The following is a 19,985-nucleotide window of genomic DNA, read 5'->3' as shown; positions in this document are numbered from 1 at the left end:
CGGTGGGAAAATTACTTTAAGAGATTACTCCTTTTATAATCTACAGCTCTGGCAAAAATTAAGAGACCACCACATCAAAATCCTGTCATGGGCAGCCCAATCTCCAGACCTGAGCTCCATTGAAAACCTCTGTAATGTAATCAAGAGGATGATGGATAGTCACAAGCCATCAAACAAAGAAGAGCTGCTTACATTTTTGCACCAGGAGCAGTGTGAAAGACTGGTGGAAAGCATGCCAAGACGCATGAAAGCTGTGATTAAAAATCATGGTTATTCCACAAAATAATGATTTCTGAACTCTTCCTGAGTTAAAACATTAGAATTGTTTCTAAATGATTATGAACATGTTTTCTTTGTATTACTTTAGGTCTGACAGCACTGTTTTCTTTATTTTGACCATTTCTCCTTTTCAGAAAAAAAATGCAAAATTTATTCCTTGGAACTTCAGAGCCATGTTGTCAGAAATGTATAGAATAAAAGAACAATTTACATTTTATTCAAAAATATACCTATGAACAGAAAAATCAGACAGACTGAACATTTTGAAGTGGTCTCTTAATTTTTGCCAGAGCTGTAGTTATAGTTATTTATGTTTTATTAGAATTTATTTTTATTCCTGGATTGAAAGTTTCTAAATGTACTGTTTTGTTATACCTGCAGCGCTCTTGAATTTAACGAATGGACAGGAATAGAATAAAAAAGCCTACAGTACAATATTTTGAGTTATGACAGTTTTCATTCCCTTCATGCAACCACTCCAACTGCGCAAGTAAGAATCGATGTCTCTCATGTAACATTGAGCCTACTGAAAGTACAGTTTGATCTTTAAATTGTCCAGTTGTATGTGTTGTTTACTTATTTTATTGAGCCGAAACCTAGACTAGAAAGTGGTGTCATATTTTGCACAAAATGAAATGTGAACCATTCACGTTTTATAGATAGAAATATTATTTTTATACTGTGCTTTGACCTCAAAAACAGACATGTAGCATAAGACATTGTTGCACTCTCATTTATGAGGTCTGATATATAGAACCTTAATAACCTTTTTGAGAGCTGTGTTATGAAAAATCATAAACCGTAGAGGCAGTAAGAAAATACTGTAAGTATGTGAAGCTTATTTCCTATTTATAATTTCATGATTCTTCTAAGTGCATATTAAAACTTACATAATTCCAATTTTTGTTTATATTAATAACATTTTTATAGATATGTTTTAAGATCTCTAAAAGCCGTAAAATAATAAAATAGTTTTTCTTACTCTATTATTCTTTATAAGTGTTCAAAGTTCTTGATGAATTAGCTATCAAGTCAAGAATCCCAGTTGTTTGGAGACAGCTATATCTTTTTTTACAATGTACAGCAATTTCATGACTTCAATGTTTATTGTAAAAGTAATTGTAAAACTTTTGTCATATTTTGTAAATAATAGGCAATAACCCATGCAATAATAAGGTATTTAATAATTTATTTAATATTTTAAAAATTAGAAATTGTTATTGCTTAACAGGGACAGTGAGAGCAACAACCATTGGGAACGAAGTGCTTTCTACATCCTTTAATTTTATACTTTAAAGGGAACCTGTCACCCGCCATGCATTCTTAAGTAAAAGAGCCACCTTCGGCAGCACTAAGACTGCATTCTGTGAAAGTGGCTCTTCTTTTTTTGCACTCTACTAACGCTGCTGAGCCGTAAAAATAAAAAATCATATTTTTTCACAAAAAGATTTTTTCGCCCCCAATTTTTTATATTCCCAAGGGTAAGAGAAGAAATTGGACCCAAAATGTTGTTGTGCAATTTGTCCTGAGTACGCTGATACCCCATATGTGGGGGTAACCACCGTTTGGGCGCATGGCAGAGCTCAGAAGGGAAGGAGCGCAGTTTGACTTGTCAATGCAAAATTGACTGGAATTGAGATGGGATACCATGTTGCGTTTGGAAAGCCACTGATGTGCCTAAACATTGAAACCCCCCAAAAGTGACACCATTTTGGAAAGTAGACCCCTAAGGAACTTATCTAGATGTGTTGTGAGAGCTTTGAACCCCCAAGTGTTTCACTACAGTTTATATCGCAGAGCCGTGAAAATAAAAATTATTTTTTTCCCACAAAAATTATTTTTTAGCCCCCGGTTTTGTATTTTCCCAAGGGTAACAGGAGAAATTGGAAACCAAATGTTGTTGTCCAATTTGTCTTGAGTACGCTGATACCCCATATGTGGGGGGAACCACTGCTTGGGTGCATGGCAGAGCTCGGAAGGGAAGGAGCGCCGTTTGGAATGCAGACTTAGATGGAATGTTTGGCAGGCATCACATTGCGTTTGCAGAGCCCCTAATGTACCTTAACAGTAGAAACCACCCACAGGTGACCCCATATTGGAAACTAGACCCCCCAAGGAACTTATCTAGATGTGTTGTGAGAGCTTTGAACCCCCAAGTGTTTCACTACAGTTTATAACGCAGAGCCGTGAAAATAAAAAATATTTTTTTCCCACAAAAAGGGTTTTTAGCCCCCCAAATTTTTATTTTCCCAAGGGTAACAAGAGAAATTGGTCCCCAAAGTTGTTGTCCAATTTGTCCTGAGTATGCTGATACCCCATATGTTGGGGTAAACCCCTGTTTGGGCGCACGGGATAGCTCAGAATGGAAGGAGCACTGTTTTATTTTTTCAACGCAGAATTGGCTGGAATTGAGATCGGATGCCATGTCGCGTTTGGAAAGTCCATGATGTGCCTAAACAGTTGAAACACCCAAATCTAACTGAAATCCTAACCCTAGCCCCAACCCTAACCCTAGCCTCAACCCTAGCCCTAACCCGAGCCCTAACCCTAACCCTAACCCTAGCCCTAACCCTAGCCCTAACCCTAACCCTAACCATAGCCCTAACCCTGGCCCTAGCCCTAACCCTAGCCTTAACCCTACCCCTAACCCTAACCCTAGCCCTAACCCTAACCTCAGCCCTAGCCCTAACCTAGCCCTAATCCTAACCCTAGCCCTAACCCTAGCCCCAACCCTAGCTCTAGCCCTAACCCTAGCCCTAACCCTAACCCTAATGGGAAAATGGAAATAAATACATTTTTTATTTTATTATTTTTCCCTAACAAAGAGGGTGATGAAGGGGGGTTTGATTTACTTTTATAGTGGGGTTTTTTTAGCGGATTTTTATGATTGACAGCCGTCACAGACTAAAAGATGCTTTTTTTATTGCAAAAAATATTTTTTGCGTCTCCACATTTTGAGAGCTATAATTTTTCCATATTTTGGTCCACAGAGTCATGTGAGGTCTTGTTTTTTGTGGGATGAGTTGTAATTTTTAATGGCAACATTTTTGGATACGTGACTTTTTTATTGCTTTTTATTATGATTTTTGTGAGGCAGAATGAACAAAAACCAGCTATTCATGAATTTATTTATGGGGGTCATTTAAACCATTCCACGTTTGGTAAAACTGATAAAGCAGTTTTATTTCTCAGATCAGTGCAATTACAGCGATACCTCATTTATATCATTTTTTTATGTTTTGGCGCTTTTATACGATAAAAACTATTTTGTAGAAAAAATAATTATTTTTGCATCACTTTATTCTAAGGACTATAACTTTTTTATTTTTTGCTGATGATGCTGTATGGCAGCTCATTTTTTGCGTGACAAGATGACGTTTTCAGCGGTACCATGGTTATTTATATCCATCTTTTTGATCGCGTGTTATTCCACTTTTTGTTTGGCAGTATGATAATAAAGCGTTGCTTTTTGCCTCGTTTTTTTTTTTTACCGCGTTCACTGAAGGGGTTAACTAGCAGGACAGTTTTATAGGTGGGGTCGTTACGGACGCAGCGATACTAAATATGTGTACTTTTATTTTTTATTTAGATAAAGAAATGTATTTATGGGAACAATATTTTTTTTCTTTATTTAGGATTTTTTTTTTTCACATGTGAATATTTTTTTTTTTACTTTTCAACATTGCCCCAGGGGGGGCATCATGTTGTAGGGTCAGATTGCTGATCTGACACTTTGCACAGCACTGTGTCAGATCAGCGATCTGACAGGCAGGGCTGCAGGCTTGCCGGTGCCTGCTTTGAGCAGGCGTTGGTAAGCCACCTCCCTGCAGGACCCGGATGTAGCCCCACAGCCATTTTGGATCCAGGGCTTGCAGGGAGAAGAAGGTAGGAGACCCTCGGAGCAACACGATAACATCACGTTGCTCCAAGGGTCTCAGGGAAGCATGCAGGGAGCCCCCTCCCTGCGCGATGCTTCCCTATGCCGCCGGAACACTGTGATCATGTTTGATTGCAGTGTGTTGGGGGTTAATGTGCCAGGGGAGGTCCTTGACTGCTCCTGGCACATAGTGTCGGATGTCAGCTGGGATAGTCAGCTGACACACGGCCGATCGCATATGACGTACTATGCTGTCACTGGGAATTAAGTCCCAGGTCACCTAGACAGGATAGTACATCATATGGGATTAAGGGGTTAATGTACAATCTGCGCCCCATCTTGATTGAAAAAAACAGAAAAAAGTAGAATTTTTTGCATATTTATTTAAAAAGAAAAACTGAAATATCACATGGTCATAAGTATTCAGACCCTTTGCTCAGACACTCATATTTAATTCACATGCTGTCTATTTCCTTTCGATCCTCCTTGAGATGGTTCAATTGCTTCATTGGAATCCAGCTGTGTTTAATTAAACTGATAGTACTTTATTTGGAGAGGCTCATATCTGTCTATATAAGACCTCACAGCTCACAGTGCATGTCAGACCGAATGAGAGTCATGAGGTCCTAGGAACTGGCAAAGGAGCTCAGAGACACAATTGTGGAAAGGCACAGATCTGGCCAAGGTTACAAAAGAATTTCTGCAGTACTCAAGGTTCCTAAGAGCTCAGTGGCCTCCATAATCCTTAAATGGAAGAAGTTTTGGACCACCAGAAGTCTTCCTAGACCTGTCTGTCCAGATAAACTGAGACCGGAGAAGAGCCTTGGTGAGAGAGATAAAGAAGAACCCCAAGATCACTGTGGCTGAGCTCCAGAGATGCAGTAGGGAGACGGGTGAAAGTTCCACAATGTCAACTATCACTTCAGCCCTCCACCAGTCAGGCCTTTATGGCAGAGTGGACCAACGGAAGCCTCTCCTCAGAGCATGACATGTGAAAGCCCGCTTGGAGTTTTCTAAAAATGCATGAAGGACTCCCAGACTTTGAGAAATAAAATTCTCTGGTCTGATGAGATGAAGATAGACCTTTTTGGTGATAATTCTAAGCGGTATGTTTGGAGAAAACCAGGCACTGCTCATCACCTACCCAATATAATCCCAACAGTGAAACATAGTGGTGGCAGGATCATTCTATGGGGGTGTTTTTCAGCAGCAGGGACAGGACAACTGATTGTCATTGAAGGAAACATTAATGCGGCCAATTACAGAGATATCTCAGATGAGAACCTCTTACAGAGTTCTCTGGACCTCAGACTTGGCCGAAAGTTCATTTTCCAAGAAAACAATGACCCTAAGCATACAGCTAAAATAACAAAGGAGTGGCTTCAGAACAACTCTGTGACCATTCTTGACTGGCCCAGCCAGAGCCCAGACCTAAACCCAATTGAGCATCTCTGGAGAGACCTGAACATGGCTGTCCACCAATGTACACCATCCAACCTGTCAGAACTATAGAGGATCTGCAATTAAGAATGGAAGGGAATCCACAAATCCAGGTGTGAAAAACTTATTGCATCATTCCCAAGAAGACTCATGGCTGTACTAGCTCAAAAGGGTGCTTCTTCTCAATACTAAGCATCTGAAGACTGAGGGTCTGAATATTTATGACCTAGCGTATGAGGATTTTTTTTTAAATAAATAAACTAAAATTGACATTTTTATTAAAACATTGGAAATGTCTTTTTTTATGAAAGAAGCAAGAGCTGCCAAATATATGATAGAAGAGGGACAGTTCATGCCAAGTGTACAGCTTTGAGACCCAATAGCTGAAGGTCACAAAGGAAGTAGGGAGTACGCTGGTTTGGTTGGCCATGTTTTTCTTGACCATCTTTAAAAACGTTTCCCCACGTGTCAAAAATACCTGATACTCAGGGCCAGGACAGTAGGAATGTGCCATGAAATTGTACCATGCCTTTGACAGTGTACCCCTGCCTCTGCTCTACCTGGTGTGTGTCTCCCTCGCCTCTTCTCCTTGATTGGGCAAGGAAACTTCCCTCTGACTCTAGAGTTGTTTTATGGGATTCTTTTCAACATATTTTCCATAATGGCCTTCTACTATAACACCATTTTAGAAGACCTATCCATGTAAGATGGGTCTAGCAGGGTGAACAACCAGTACCAAGATGAATGTAACACGAGCGTCAAGGGAAAGGCAGATGTACATAAAGTTTGCCATATGTGCCAAGGGCCCTACAGTCAACACTTCCCTGTCTCCACCATGATGACTACTCTCCGTCGTCTCCTCCTCATCCTCCTTCACATCTTCCTCCTTAACCCCTCCTCAGCCCATCCACGTAGTTGAAACTGGACAAAGCTTGTGTGAGTACTAACCTCTGTTGCCCTATCCTGAACCTCCTGAACCTCCCTTCAGTCTCCACCTCCTCCTTATTACACAATCCGTGCTTAGCAGATGAGTCGAGGCTGAGTAGTATCTTCCTTCCTCATGTCTTCCTTCATCTCCACCTGGTTCACATGGAAAGCTTCATGTTTAATTGTGAGCAGCGACTCACTAGTAGGTACTAGTGATTAGTGAGCGTGCTCATCGCTACTTATTACTCCCTCGAGCATCAGAGTGCTCGAGATGCTAGTTACTTGTCGAGTATTTATGTATGCTAGCACACAAGTCCCTGCCCCACATGTTTGGCGCTTCTTAGACAGCCAGTAAGCATTAAGCTATTGCATTACAGTCACTGTAGTGATGTAGCCATGTTGGTAGTGGCATTATTGTGATTGGCTTTCTGCATCTGGTGATCGGGCATATATAAACACCCGCGATGCTATGCTCGGCACAGTGTACCATCTAGGGACAAAGTTTAGCTGCGTATAGGCAGGGATTAGACACCATTAATATTTAGTTCAACTGCAACAACAGACCTTATTATGGATGATTATAATAAATATTAGCCCCTTAGTGACAGAGCCAATTTGGTACTTAATGACCGAGCCAATTTTTACAATTCTGACCAGTGTCACTTTATGAGGTTATAACTCTGGAACGCTTTATCGGATCCCGCTGATTCTGAGATTGTTTTTTCGTGACATGTTGTACTTCAAGTTAGTGGTAACATTTCTTCGATATTACTTGCAATTATTTATGAAAAAAATGGAAATATGGCGAAAATTTTTAAAATTTTGCAATTTTCAAACTTTGTATTTTTATGCCCTTAAATCAGAGAGATATGTCACAAAAAATAGTTAATAAATAACATTTCTCACATGTCTACTTTACATCAGCACAATTTTGGAAACAATTTTTTTTTTTGTTAGGGAGTTATAAGGGTTAAAAGTTGACCAGCAATTTCTCATTTTTACAACACCATGTTTTTTTTAGGGACCACATCACCTTTGAAGTGATTTTGAGGGGTCTATATGATAGAAAATAACCAAGTGTGACACCATTCTAAAAACTGCACCCCTCAAGCTGCTCAAAACCACATTCAAGAAGTTTATTAACCCTTTACGTACTTCACAGGAACTAAAACAATGTGGAAGAAAAAAATGAACATTTTACTTTTTTTTGCAAACATTTTACTTCAGAACCATTTTTTTTAATTTTCACAAGTGTAAAAACAGAAATTTAACCACAAATTTTGTTGTGCAATTTTTCCTGAGTACGCCGATACCCCATATGTGGAGGTAAACCACTGTTTGGGCGCACCGCAGAGCTTGGAAGTGAAGGAGCACCGTTTGACTGTTTCAATGCAGAATTGGCTGGAATTGAGATCGGACGCCATGTCGCGTTTGGAGAGCCCCTAATGTGCCTAAACAGTGGAAACCCCCCACAAGTGACACCATTTTGGAAACTAGACCCCCCAAGGAACTTATCTAGATGTGTGGTGAGCACTTTGAACCCCCAAGTGCTTCACAGAAGTTTATAACGTAGAGCCGTGAAAATAAAAAATCGCATTTGTTTTCACAAAAATGATTTTTTCGCCCACAAATTCTTATTTTCACAAGGGTAACAGGAGAAATTAGACCACAAAAGTTGTTGTGCAATTTCTCCTGAGTACGTCGATACCCCATATGTGGAGGTAAACCACTGTTTGGGCGCACCGCAGAGCTTGGAAGTGAAGGAGCACAGTTTGACTTTTTCAATGCAGAATTGGCTGGAATTGAGATCGGATGCCATGTCGCGTTTGGAGAGTCCCTGATGTGCCTAAACAGTGGAAACCCCCCACAAGTGATACCATTTTGGAAACTAGACCCCCCAAGGAACTTATCTAGATGTGTGGTGAGCACTTTGAACCCCCAAGTGCTTCACAGAAGTTTATAACGTAGAGCCGTGAAAATAAAAAATCTCATTTTTTCTACAAAAATGATCTTTTTGCCCCAAAATTTTTATTTTCACAAGGGTAACAGGAGAAATTAGACCACAAAAGTTGTTGTGCAATTTCTCCTGAGTACGTCGATACCCCATATGTGGAGGTATACCACTGTTTGGGCGCACCGCAGAGCTTGGAAGTGAAGGAGCACCGTTTGACTTTTTCAATGCAGAATTGGCTGGAATTGAGATCGGATGCCATGTCGCGTTTGGAGAGTCCCTGATGTGCCTAAACAGTGGAAACCCCCCACAAGTGATACCATTTTGGAAACTAGACCCCCCAAGGAACTTATCTAGATGTGTGGTGAGCACTTTGAACCCCCAAGTGCTTCACAGAAGTTTATAACGTAGAGCCGTGAAAATAAAAAATCTCATTTTTTCTACAAAAATGATCTTTTTGCCCCCAAATTTTTATTTTCACAAGGGTAACAGGAGAAATTAGACCACAAAAGTTGTTGTGCAATTTCTCCTGAGTACGTCGATACCCCATATATGGGGGTAAACCACTGTTTGGGCGCACCGCAGAGCTTGGAAGAGAAGGAGTGTCGTTTTACTTTTTCAATGTAGAATTGGCTGGAATTGAGATCGGACGCCATGTCACGTTTGGAGAGCCGCTGATGTGCCTAAACAGTAGAGACCCCCCACATGTGACACCATTTTGGAAACTAGACCCCTTAAGGAACTTATCTAGATGTGTGGTGAGCACTTTAAACCCCCAGGTGCTTCACAGAAGTTTATAACGTAGAGCCGTGAAAATAAAAAAATCGCATTTTTTCTACAAAAATGATCTTTTTACCTCCAAATTTTTATTTTACCAAGGGTAACAGGAGAAAATGGACCCCAGAAGCTGTTGTACAATTTGTCTTGAGTACGCCGACACCCCATATGTGGGGGTAAACCACTGTTTGGGCGCATGGCTGAGCTCGGAAGCAAAGGAGCGCCATTTGACTTTTCAATGCAAAATTGACTGGAATTGAGATCGGACGCCATGTCGCGTTTGGAGAGCCCCTGATGTGCCTAAACAGCAGAAACCCCCCAAAAGTGACCCCATTTTGGAAACGAGACCCCCTAAGGAACTTATCTAGATGTGTAGTGAGAACTTTGAATGCCCAAGTGCATCACAGAAGTTTATAATGCAGAGTCGTGAAAATAAAAAATATATATTTTTTAACAATAAAGATTTTTTAGCCCCCAAGTTTTTATTTTCACAAGGGTAACAAGAGAAATTGGACCCCAAAAGTTGTTGTCCAATTTGTCCTGAGTATGCTGGTACCCCATATGTGGGGGTAAACCACTGTTTGGGCGCATGGCAGAGCTCGGAAGGGAAGGAGTGCCATTTTGGAATGCAGACTTTGATAGAATTGTCTGCGGGCGTTATGTTGCCTTTGCAGACCCCTAATGTACCTAAACAGTAGAAACCCCCAACAAGTGACCCCATTTTGGAAAATAGACCCCCCAAGGAACTTATCTAGATATGTGGTGAGAACTTTGAATGCCCAAGTGCTTCACAGAAGTTTATAATGCAGAGTAGTGAAAATAAAAAATATTTTTTTTCCCACAAAAAAGATTTTTTTAGCCCCCAAATTTTTATTTTCACAAGGGTAACAAGAGAAATTGGACCCCAAAAGTTGTTGTCCAATTTGTCCTGAGTATGCTGGTACCCCATATGTGGGGGTAAACCACTGTTTGGGCGCACGGCAGAGCTCGGAAGGGAAGGAGCGCCATTTTGCAATGCAGACTTTGATAGAATTGTCTGCGGGCGTTATGTTGCGTTTGCAGACCCCTAATGTACCTAAACAGTAGAAACCCCCACAAGTGACCAAATTTTGGAAACTAGACCCCCTAAGGAACTTATCTAGATATGTGGTGAGAACTTTGAAAGCTCAAGTGCTTCACAGAAATTTATAATGCAGAGTAGTGAAAATAAAAAAATATATTTTTTTCCAACAAAAAAGATTTTTAGCCCCCAAGTTTTTATTTTCACAAGGGTAACAGGAGAAATTGGACCCCAAAAGTTGTTGTCCAATTTATCCCGAGTACGCTGATGCCCCATATGTGGGGGTAAACCACTGTTTGGGCGCACGGCAGAGCTCAGAAGGGAGGGAGTACCATTTGACTTTTTTAGCGCAAAATTGGCTGTCGTGTTTGGAGACCCCCTGATGTACCTAAACAGTGGAAACCCCCCAATTCTAACTCCAACCCTAACCCCAACACAGCCCTAACCCTAATCTCAACCCGATCCATAATCCTAATCACAACCCTAACGATAATCACAACCCTAACCCCAAAACAGCCCTAATCTCAACCCTAACCATAACCCTAATCAAAACCCTAAATCCAACACACCCCTAACCCTAATCCCAACCCTAACCCTAATCCCAACCCTAATCCCAAACGTAACACTAATCCCAACCCTAATCCAAACCCTAACCCTAATCCCAACTCTAACCCTAACTTTAGCCCCAACCCTAACTTTAGCCCCAACCCTAACCATAACTTTAGCCCCCGTCGTCACAAAAAAAGTTCAATGTAACCTTTTTTTTGTACGTCGCGTCCGCCATTTCCGCAGATGCGTGGCCGTAACTCTGCCCCCTCCTCCCCAGGACATAGACTGGGCAGCGGATGCGTTGAAAAACTGCATCCGCTGCCCACGTTGTGCACAATTTTCACAACGTGCGTCGGTACATCGGGCCGACGCATTGCGACCGCCCCGTACCGACGCAAGTGTGAAAGAAGCCTTAGGCTACTTTCAGACATAGCGCATTTTTGAGCGCTATTTTGCGGGCGCTTTTCAAAAATGTGCAATGTCATTTTCGTCTGCCGGCAAAGTGAATGAGAAATTCACTTTGCCGTTCAGACACACCGCAAAAAAACGCGGCGCTTTTGTCTGCAAACACGCCGGCGTAAAAAGAATTGACATGTCAATTCTTTACGCAGCGGCGTGTCTGCGTATCCCCCTAGGGCCCCATATTACCATCCACACACAGCGCCTTTGTCCTGGGTGTCGGCGTCTTTGTACGGAGGGGTTGACACCCAGGACCGGACGTGACGTCGGACAGGAAGAGGGAAGCCCCCGCCCCCCAGTGAAGCAGCATGGAGTCCTTCTGTGTGTGTGTGTGTGCGTGTGTGTGTCCCCATGCGACGCTAGTGCCACCATTGTGCTAAGTCGCCGTATGGGACTACTACTCCCATCCGGTATTAGGATGGGAGAGTTGTCCCTGTGTCCGGCGACTTAGCACAATTGTAAAGTTACACAAAACACCTACACACAATACACATACATGACACACAGTACATACAACATATAACACAGAGTATATACTCACCAACAGCACACTTGTAGGCGAAGCCCTCGATCCTCCAGGAAAAAATCCAAAAATAATAAACCAAATTCATACTCCCTGTCCGCAGAATCCATAAAACGAGTGTCCCACGCCGATCGGCTGCTCTCCGGCGATACACTGCCAGGAGCGAAGCTCCTAGCAGTGTATCGCGTACTGTTCCGGAGTTCAATGACTCCGGCGTCTCGGTTAACAGCAGTACAGCTGCGTTGAACTTTCCCACGCAGCACTGCCGTTAAGCGAGAGTGCCGGGGTCAATGACCGCCGGTAAACTCGCTCGCGCATGCGCAGTGACACACCGACAGGAACTATGGCTCCTGTCAGTGTGTTGCTGCAGCCGTGGAGAGCAGACATATCTCTGGATGTGTCTGTTCTCCATGGAAAATCTTGATACGTGGCACTTAAATATGTGGCAATTAAATACGTGACACGTGGCACTTATACGTGATACGTGGCACTTAAATACGTGGCACTTAAATACGTGACACGTGGCACTTAAATACGTGGCACGTGGCACTGAAATATGTGGCACGTGGCACTTTGATACGTGGCACGTGTCTCTTAAATACGTGGCACGTGGCACTGAAAGATGTGGCACGTGGCACTTTGATACGTGGCACGTGGCACTGAAATATGTGGCACGTGGCACTTTGATACGTGGCACGTGGCACTTTGATACGTGGCACTTTGATACGTGGCACGTGGCACTTTGATACGTGGCACGTGGCACTTTGATACGTGGCACGTGGCACTTTGATACGTGGCACTGAAATATGTGGCACGTGGCACTTTGATACGTGGCACGTGGCACTTAAATACGTGGCACGTGGCACTGAAATATGTGGGACACGTCGCACAAAAAAGTTACATGTAGTTTTTTTTGTGTCGACGGTCCGCCGAAGCACGACGCATCCGTCGCACGACGGATGCGACATGTGGCAATCCGTCGCAATGCGTCGCTAATGCAAGCCAAAGGAGAAAAAACGCATCCTGCAAGCACTTTTGCAGGATGCGTTTTTTCTCCAACGACGCATTGCGACGGAAGCCAAAAAACGCTAGTGTGAAAGTAGCCTAACCCTAACCCTAGCCCTAACCCTAACCCTAAATTTAGCCCCAACCCTAACCCTAACTCTAACCCTAACCCTAACTCTAACCCTAACCCTAACCCTAACCCTAACCCTAATTTTAGCCCCAACTTGTCTTCTCCTGCCGGCCGGCAGATGGCAGCAGATGGCGGGCGCACTGCGCATGCGCCCGCCATGATGAAAAAGCCGGCTGGCAGGAGAAGACAGAAGAGGACCCAGGGACCCCGGGTGAGTATGATAGGGTCCCCGAATCCCCCTATTTCTCTGTCCTCTGATGTGCGATCACATCAGAGGACAGAGAAATAACTGATCGCTTTTTTTTTTTTTTTTTTTTTTGCGGTCGCCGGTAAACTGTTAATTACCAGCGATCGCAAAGCAGGGGTCGGTGCAAATCGACCCCGATCATGTTCTTTGGGGTCTCGGCTACCCCCGGCAGCCGAGACCCCAAAGAACATCCGGGTGCCGGGCGGCGGGCGCACTGCGCGTGCGCCCGCCATTTTTTCCCGGAAAAAAGATGGCGGCGCCCATGGGGAGACACGAGGAGCACCGGGGGAGGTAGGTAAGTATTGGGGGGCTATTGGGGGCCATCGGGGACCACATTTCTCTGTCCTCCGATGTGCGATCACATCGGAGGACAGAGAAATTAAACGGCAAATCGCGTTTTTTTTTTTTTTGTTGCGACCGCCGGTAAACGGTTAATTACCGGCGATCGCAACTCGGGGGTCGGTAAAAACCCCCCGAATCATGTTCTCTGGGGTCTCGGCTACCCTCGGCAACCGAGACCCCAGAGAAAATCCGACTCTGGGGGGCGCTATTCACTTTTTCCACAGCGCCGTTAATTAACGGCGCTGTGGTTTAAGTACCCTTAGCGGCCGCCGTTAAAAGGCGTATCGGCGGTCGTTAAGGGGTTAATACTGCTGTTAGCAGCAACTAGAGATTGCGCCGAAGGAACAGTGTAGGACAGAAAAGGGTTAATTGCAACTCATACCAAAAGCAATTCTCAGGGCTAATAGTATTCTTTTTGCTTTTAATACTTCTATTTGTTCTGAGCATGGAAATATTATACACCATTTATACTGGGTGAGTTGTGAGTCAAAAGCATACAGCCAGATTTGGTTGGTTAGCAATAGCATTGCTAGATTGCTAATGCAGTGTATCACGTCCATTTGTGGGGGGAAAAGTTCCTGCAATACAAATCCTGAAATTTTTTTCTAACAGGGAAATATCATACACCATTTACACTGGGCGAGTTGTGAGTCAAAAGCATAAAGCCAGATTTAGTTGATAAGCAATAGCATTGCTAGATTGCTAATGCAGTGTAACAAATTGATCTACGGTGGGCAAACTTTCATACTAATCTTGCTAATTTATTTCAGCAGGGAAATATTATATGCCATATATACTGTGCCACTTGGGCGTAACATAAACATACAGCTAGACTTGGTTGGTTGCAATAGCATTGCTATACTGCTCGTGCAGGGTAACACGTCTTTCTGAAGTGGGCAAATTTTCTTGCAATACTTACACAAAAGTTTTTTTAGCAGAGAAATATCATATGCCATTACTAATGCACCATTTGTGTATCAAAAGCATACAGCCAGACTTGGTTGGTTATGAGAGTTGAGCGATTATGTCCGGAATCGGTCACTGAATCTGAATTTGCCATATTCGTGCCATATTTGTACTCTATTCATGCCAAATTTATGTTTGACGATCATTTCTAAACATATTCAGTCATTTCTACTCCAATTGACTACAATGACATTGGCTGTTCTTAGAGAAATATTGCAAATAAACTATTCGCCTCTGATCATAATCGGAAACAAATATTGAAAAATTCACTCAACTGTATTGATTATCTATAGCAACACTAGATTGCTACTTCAGAGTAAAATGTCCATCTGAGGTGGGCAAAATATGCTGCGATACTAATACTGCAAAGTTTTCTCAACAGAGATATACTATATGTAATTTAAAATGGGCAAGGCTCATGACAAGCGTCAAGAAAGTGGACATTATGTTGATGGTCAACACATAGGCCAAAGACGTGGGTAAGGAGAAACTCTACCTGCTGTGAAAGCACAACAAACACACATATCATGTTGACCTATCTTCCTGTCCCATTTTTTGGGGGGCACACAACACCACTCTTGAAGCCAAACCAGTGTGAAAAGGTTGTTGGATAGATAGCAAATAATGCACGACCCTGTCTTCCACACGGACAAGTCTTAGTAGCAGTGATTCTGGACAACACAACCCTCACCCTTATCCTCATTCCTCCTACCATGCCAAGTGCCCGGAGACAAGTGATCCCACACTTAGACACTCTGAAGATTCATGCACATTTCTCTTTATTGATTTGACCTCTTGCCCTGCCTGTTTCAAGCAGGACGTGAGGAGATCACAGGTAGCGATGCTCAAATATTTGAGAAGTCGTTTTTACAAGAAGACGATGGTGAGAAAATGCAATTACTGTCACAGGAGGTGGATAATGGTGAGACACAATTGCCAACAAGTGATGTTGTTAAGTCAGCAAGTCAGGACAAGGACAAGGGTGCGGAAGTGGAAGATGAGGTGGTGGACTTTGAAGTCAGTGACCCAACCTGGAAAGGTGACATGCAGAGCGAGGACAGTAGCACAGAGGTGGAGTTATTTTCAGCACCACAACAGGCAGGATGAGGCAGTGGGATAGCCAGAGACACAAGGCTTGCAACTGTTCCGCAGAGCCTCAACACAGCTGTGGCAACACAACATTTAACCCCTTAACCCCCGGAGCTTTTGTCAATTTTGCATTTTCCCCTTATTCCTAGACCCATAACTTTTTTTAGTTTTCCATTAATAAGGCCATGTGAGGGATTGTTTTTTTCAGGATGAGTTGTATTTTTCAACGACCATTGGTTTTACCATGTCATGTACTAGAAAACGGGAAAAAAAATCCAAGTGCTGTGAAATTGCAAAAAAAAGTGCAATCCCACACTTGTTTTTGTTTAGCTTTTTTAATAGGTTCATTAAATGCTAAAACTGACCTGCCATTATGATTCTCCAGGTCATTATGAGTTCATAGACACAAAACATGTCTAGGCTCTTTTATATCTAAGTGGTGAAAAAAATTTCCAAACTTGGGTAAAAAAAAATTGTGCCATTTTTTGATAACCAAATATTTAAACATACAAAAAGACACGTATGCAAGAACAATGATAGAAAACTTTATTAGTACATATAAAAAGTCAATAAAATATTGTAGCCAATAGTGCTTAGTGAGCCAAAAATAGCAACAAAAGGCGTCACCAACAGGAGGGTAAGATATTAACAAAAATAAATAAATAAACACATAGCAAGACCACAATGGGATGAATAGGAAAAAAGGGATCGTACACAAAGGGTTAGTATAAAATAGTTACCAGAGATAAATATAAATAAGTATAAATATATACCCCAGTGTTAGGAACCAAAAAATCCTAAATATGTAAACAGTGATGGAAATGGATTCTCGACCATGGGTAAGAATAAAGGTGCATAGTGTAAAGACTTAGGGGGAAAAAAAAAAAAAAAAAAACAACCCACAAGCCAAGTCCTAGCTACCCAGGTACATAAAACCCAAATGTACAACTAAATCAATCAATGTGGTCAGCATAAATAAGTATGAATGAATTTTTTGATAACCGTAGAGTCTCTATTTTTCATGATCTTGGGTTAGGTGAGGGTTTATTTTTGCCTGCTGAGCTGACATTTTTAATGATACCATTTTGCATTTTGGTGCAGAGATGATCTTTTGATTGCCCGTTATTTCATTTTTTTGTAATGTCGCGACAATCAAAAAACATAATTTTGGCGTTTTGACTTTTATCTCACTATGCTGTTTAGTGATCTGGTTTATCCTCTTTTTATTGATAGATTGTGCGATTCTGAACACGGTGATACCAAATATGTTTAGGTTTAATTTTATTTTTATTGTTTTCTTTTAAATGGGGTGAAAGGTGGGTGATTTGAACTTTTAGATATTTTTAATTCTTTTTATATTTTTAAAAACTTTTTTTACTTTTGGCATGCTTCAATAGTCTCCATAGGATACTAGAAGCTGCCATAAACTGATCGCCTCTGCTACATAGAGGCAATGGTCAGATCGCCTCTATGTAGTAGAAATGCTGACTTGTAGCAGAATTGCTGACTTGCTATGAGCGCCGACCACTGGGTGGTGCCCACAGCAATCTGGCACTGAAAACCATAGAGGTCTCCACAAGAGACACCGGTGACCGACGATCACATGACGCAGGTCATGTGTGCGTATTTCGGGCACGGTTGCCAAAAGCGCCATTTAAATGCGGCTGTCAGCACTTGACAGTGGCATTTAACTAGTTAATAGCCGTGGGTGGATCGCGATTCCACCCAAGGATTTTGCGGGAACATGTCATATATCGGAGCCCACATCAAAGGGAGGGATACCAACATCGGCGTACTATTACGCCTGATGTTGGTAAGGGGTTTATCTGAACAATCCAGACATTATTTCAGTAGGCCCAGGGACATGTGTTAGAGTTCATGCGAGAATGACTGTTGACCCTTATTGTCATTGAATTATTGTTCAACGGCTACCATTTGTTTAATGGCTGCTGATTAGTTATTGTGTCTGTCCTAGTATTGCAGTCCTAGTATTGCTATATCTTTGGGAAACAAAGGCATAATGTTTGAATGTTTGTTAATATGTTGATGACCCATTCCTGCTCTGCAATTTGAAGGACAATCTATGCATGTTGTTGAACACTCCACCAGTGAGGGATGGCCTCCTTTTACCTTCCCCCAAGACTGTGATGGAATGCGTGAATGAGAAGTTGTGACCTATAAAAGAAGGATCTGCCTGTGTTCAGAAAGATTCTACATTACAGTAGCCAAGATATCATGGTTCCATCACAAGGGATCCATATTTATTATTCTAAAGGATGCCAATCTAGAGGACCTCGGCCCTATTTAGAAGAATACAGATCTGCTCCATTGACCATCGCTGAACCATGGATACATTTGGAGAAAGCCAGGATTGGTACCTGCCGGTCACCTGGCTCCATGGAGATGTTCACAGAAGTCAGGTTGTTACGATCCGGACAACTTGCCTTGTACCTGAATGTACTGTCATCTTCCTATGCTTGTTGTTACCTCCTCTATGTGTGCATGCCACAGGTGGGATAGTTGACCCTGGAAGCTCTGATGTAACAGCTACCATTATTCCTGTGAGTCAGCAGAAGGGTGAGACTTTGCAATGTGCACCATATCGGGGTATTTTGCTGGGACTGTTCTATGTGTTATCTGCCCATTTTGTGGTTCAGTAAACTATTTTCTCACTATTTTTCCCTCACCCTGTGTTGTCTCAGTAGCGTTAAGCCCGCTTTATAGGGAGAGCGGTGTTCGGTGGGCTGATCCCTGGTTCAAGTGGTTTCGGCTAGGAGACCAGGGTGCCCCGCCAACCCCCGTGTCTCCACAACAAGTGAAGTTGCCAGGCAAATGGCTAGGTGCTCCCCATGGACACGTGGACATGTGCTTGTTGCCTGGGATGCTGAATGAACATTGTGGAAGCCAGGACCCAGTGGTCCCTGGGACGGAACACGTGCTACCGGCAAAGAGTATTGCTGGCATTGGTTCAACCAGGGTTGACCCCACCTGCTACAGAGGTTCCTGACCCTCATCCTCCTTGTCACCCTCCATCTCCTAAGTGCCAACCAACCGGTACTAGATTGGGATCGTCCAGAATATTTGAAGGTGTTACAAAGGTTTTTGGTTTTCGCCAACTTACTATCGTAATTTCATCAAAGACTTTTTGGTAGTGGCCAGACCTCTGATGGATATGACCAGGAAAAGGAGAGACTTTTCCAAAAGGTCCAGTTCAGCCAGGGAGGCATTTGATACCATGAAGGAGTGTTTTGCATCTACATCATTCTCATACAAGGTGATGTCACTCAGCCATTTTTTTGCAGAGTTTGACGAGTCTGAAGTGGGGGTTGGGGCTGTATTGTCGGAGGGTGTGCTTCCTGGTTTTCTAAAAAAATCTTTGAAGGGAGGCTTCATATTTTGGAGGAGACAGTTCATCCATAACTGGCTAAAAGTTATGGTAATCACAGATCATAAGAATCTTGTATATCTAGAGTCAGCTAAACTTCTAACACCTAGACAGGCAACACGGGCATTGTTCTTCACCCAGTTTAACTTTTTTGAAAACAAGAAAACATCATGCCCATACAGACGGGAACACCTCAAAATATATATAAAAAAATTTCATATATTGTGAGGTGTTCCTGTCTGTATGGGCATGATCTTTTCTTGTTTTTGTTATGTCCTTTTTCAAGCCCATGGTGAACTCTCCTGTTTGAATTGATGTGCGGTGCTTTCCTGTTTCTTTATCAAGTTTAACTTTTTTGTAAATATAAGCCGTGGAACAAGAATATTAAGGCATCCGTCTTATCTCATTGGTTTTTTGGAGGTGGAGATAATGGTAAACCAGTTCCTATACTATAAAAATGGGTGGTTATTGCATCTATATGCTCCAATCTTGAGAAGGAGGTTGTGAAGGCTCATAGGGAAGCCCCTTCTGTCTGTCCATTAGATAAACTGTTTGTACCTGTGAATCTCCATCTGAGAGTTCATAGCAAACATTATGATTCGGTTTTGACAGGACATCCCAGTAATAAAGCCACCACAGATCTTCATACTCAGCATTTTTGATGGTCAGGGGTACATCAGGATATTCAGGAGTATGTAGCCGCCTGCAGTATTTGTGCGCTTTCTAAGACCTCTCATACATGTCCATCTGGGTTTCTCCAACCATTGGCAATTCCCAGTAGATCTTGGACTCATTCATTAGGTAAATTTTATCACTAAACTACTGAACTACCTGTGTCGCCATGTAAGACTGTAATTTTGGTGGTGGTGAACAGATTCAGTATAATATCACATTTCATTGTGCTACCCGATTTACCCAATACCAAGAACTTGGCACAAATTTGGGGGTATTGTCATGCGTTTAACGCGACAGAGAGGCC

Source organism: Ranitomeya variabilis, chromosome 1 (assembly GCF_051348905.1).
Source record: "Ranitomeya variabilis isolate aRanVar5 chromosome 1, aRanVar5.hap1, whole genome shotgun sequence".
Lineage (NCBI taxonomy): Eukaryota > Metazoa > Chordata > Amphibia > Anura > Dendrobatidae > Ranitomeya > Ranitomeya variabilis.
The sequence above is the reverse complement of the archived record's forward strand: the minus strand, read 5'-3'. Positions refer to the sequence as shown.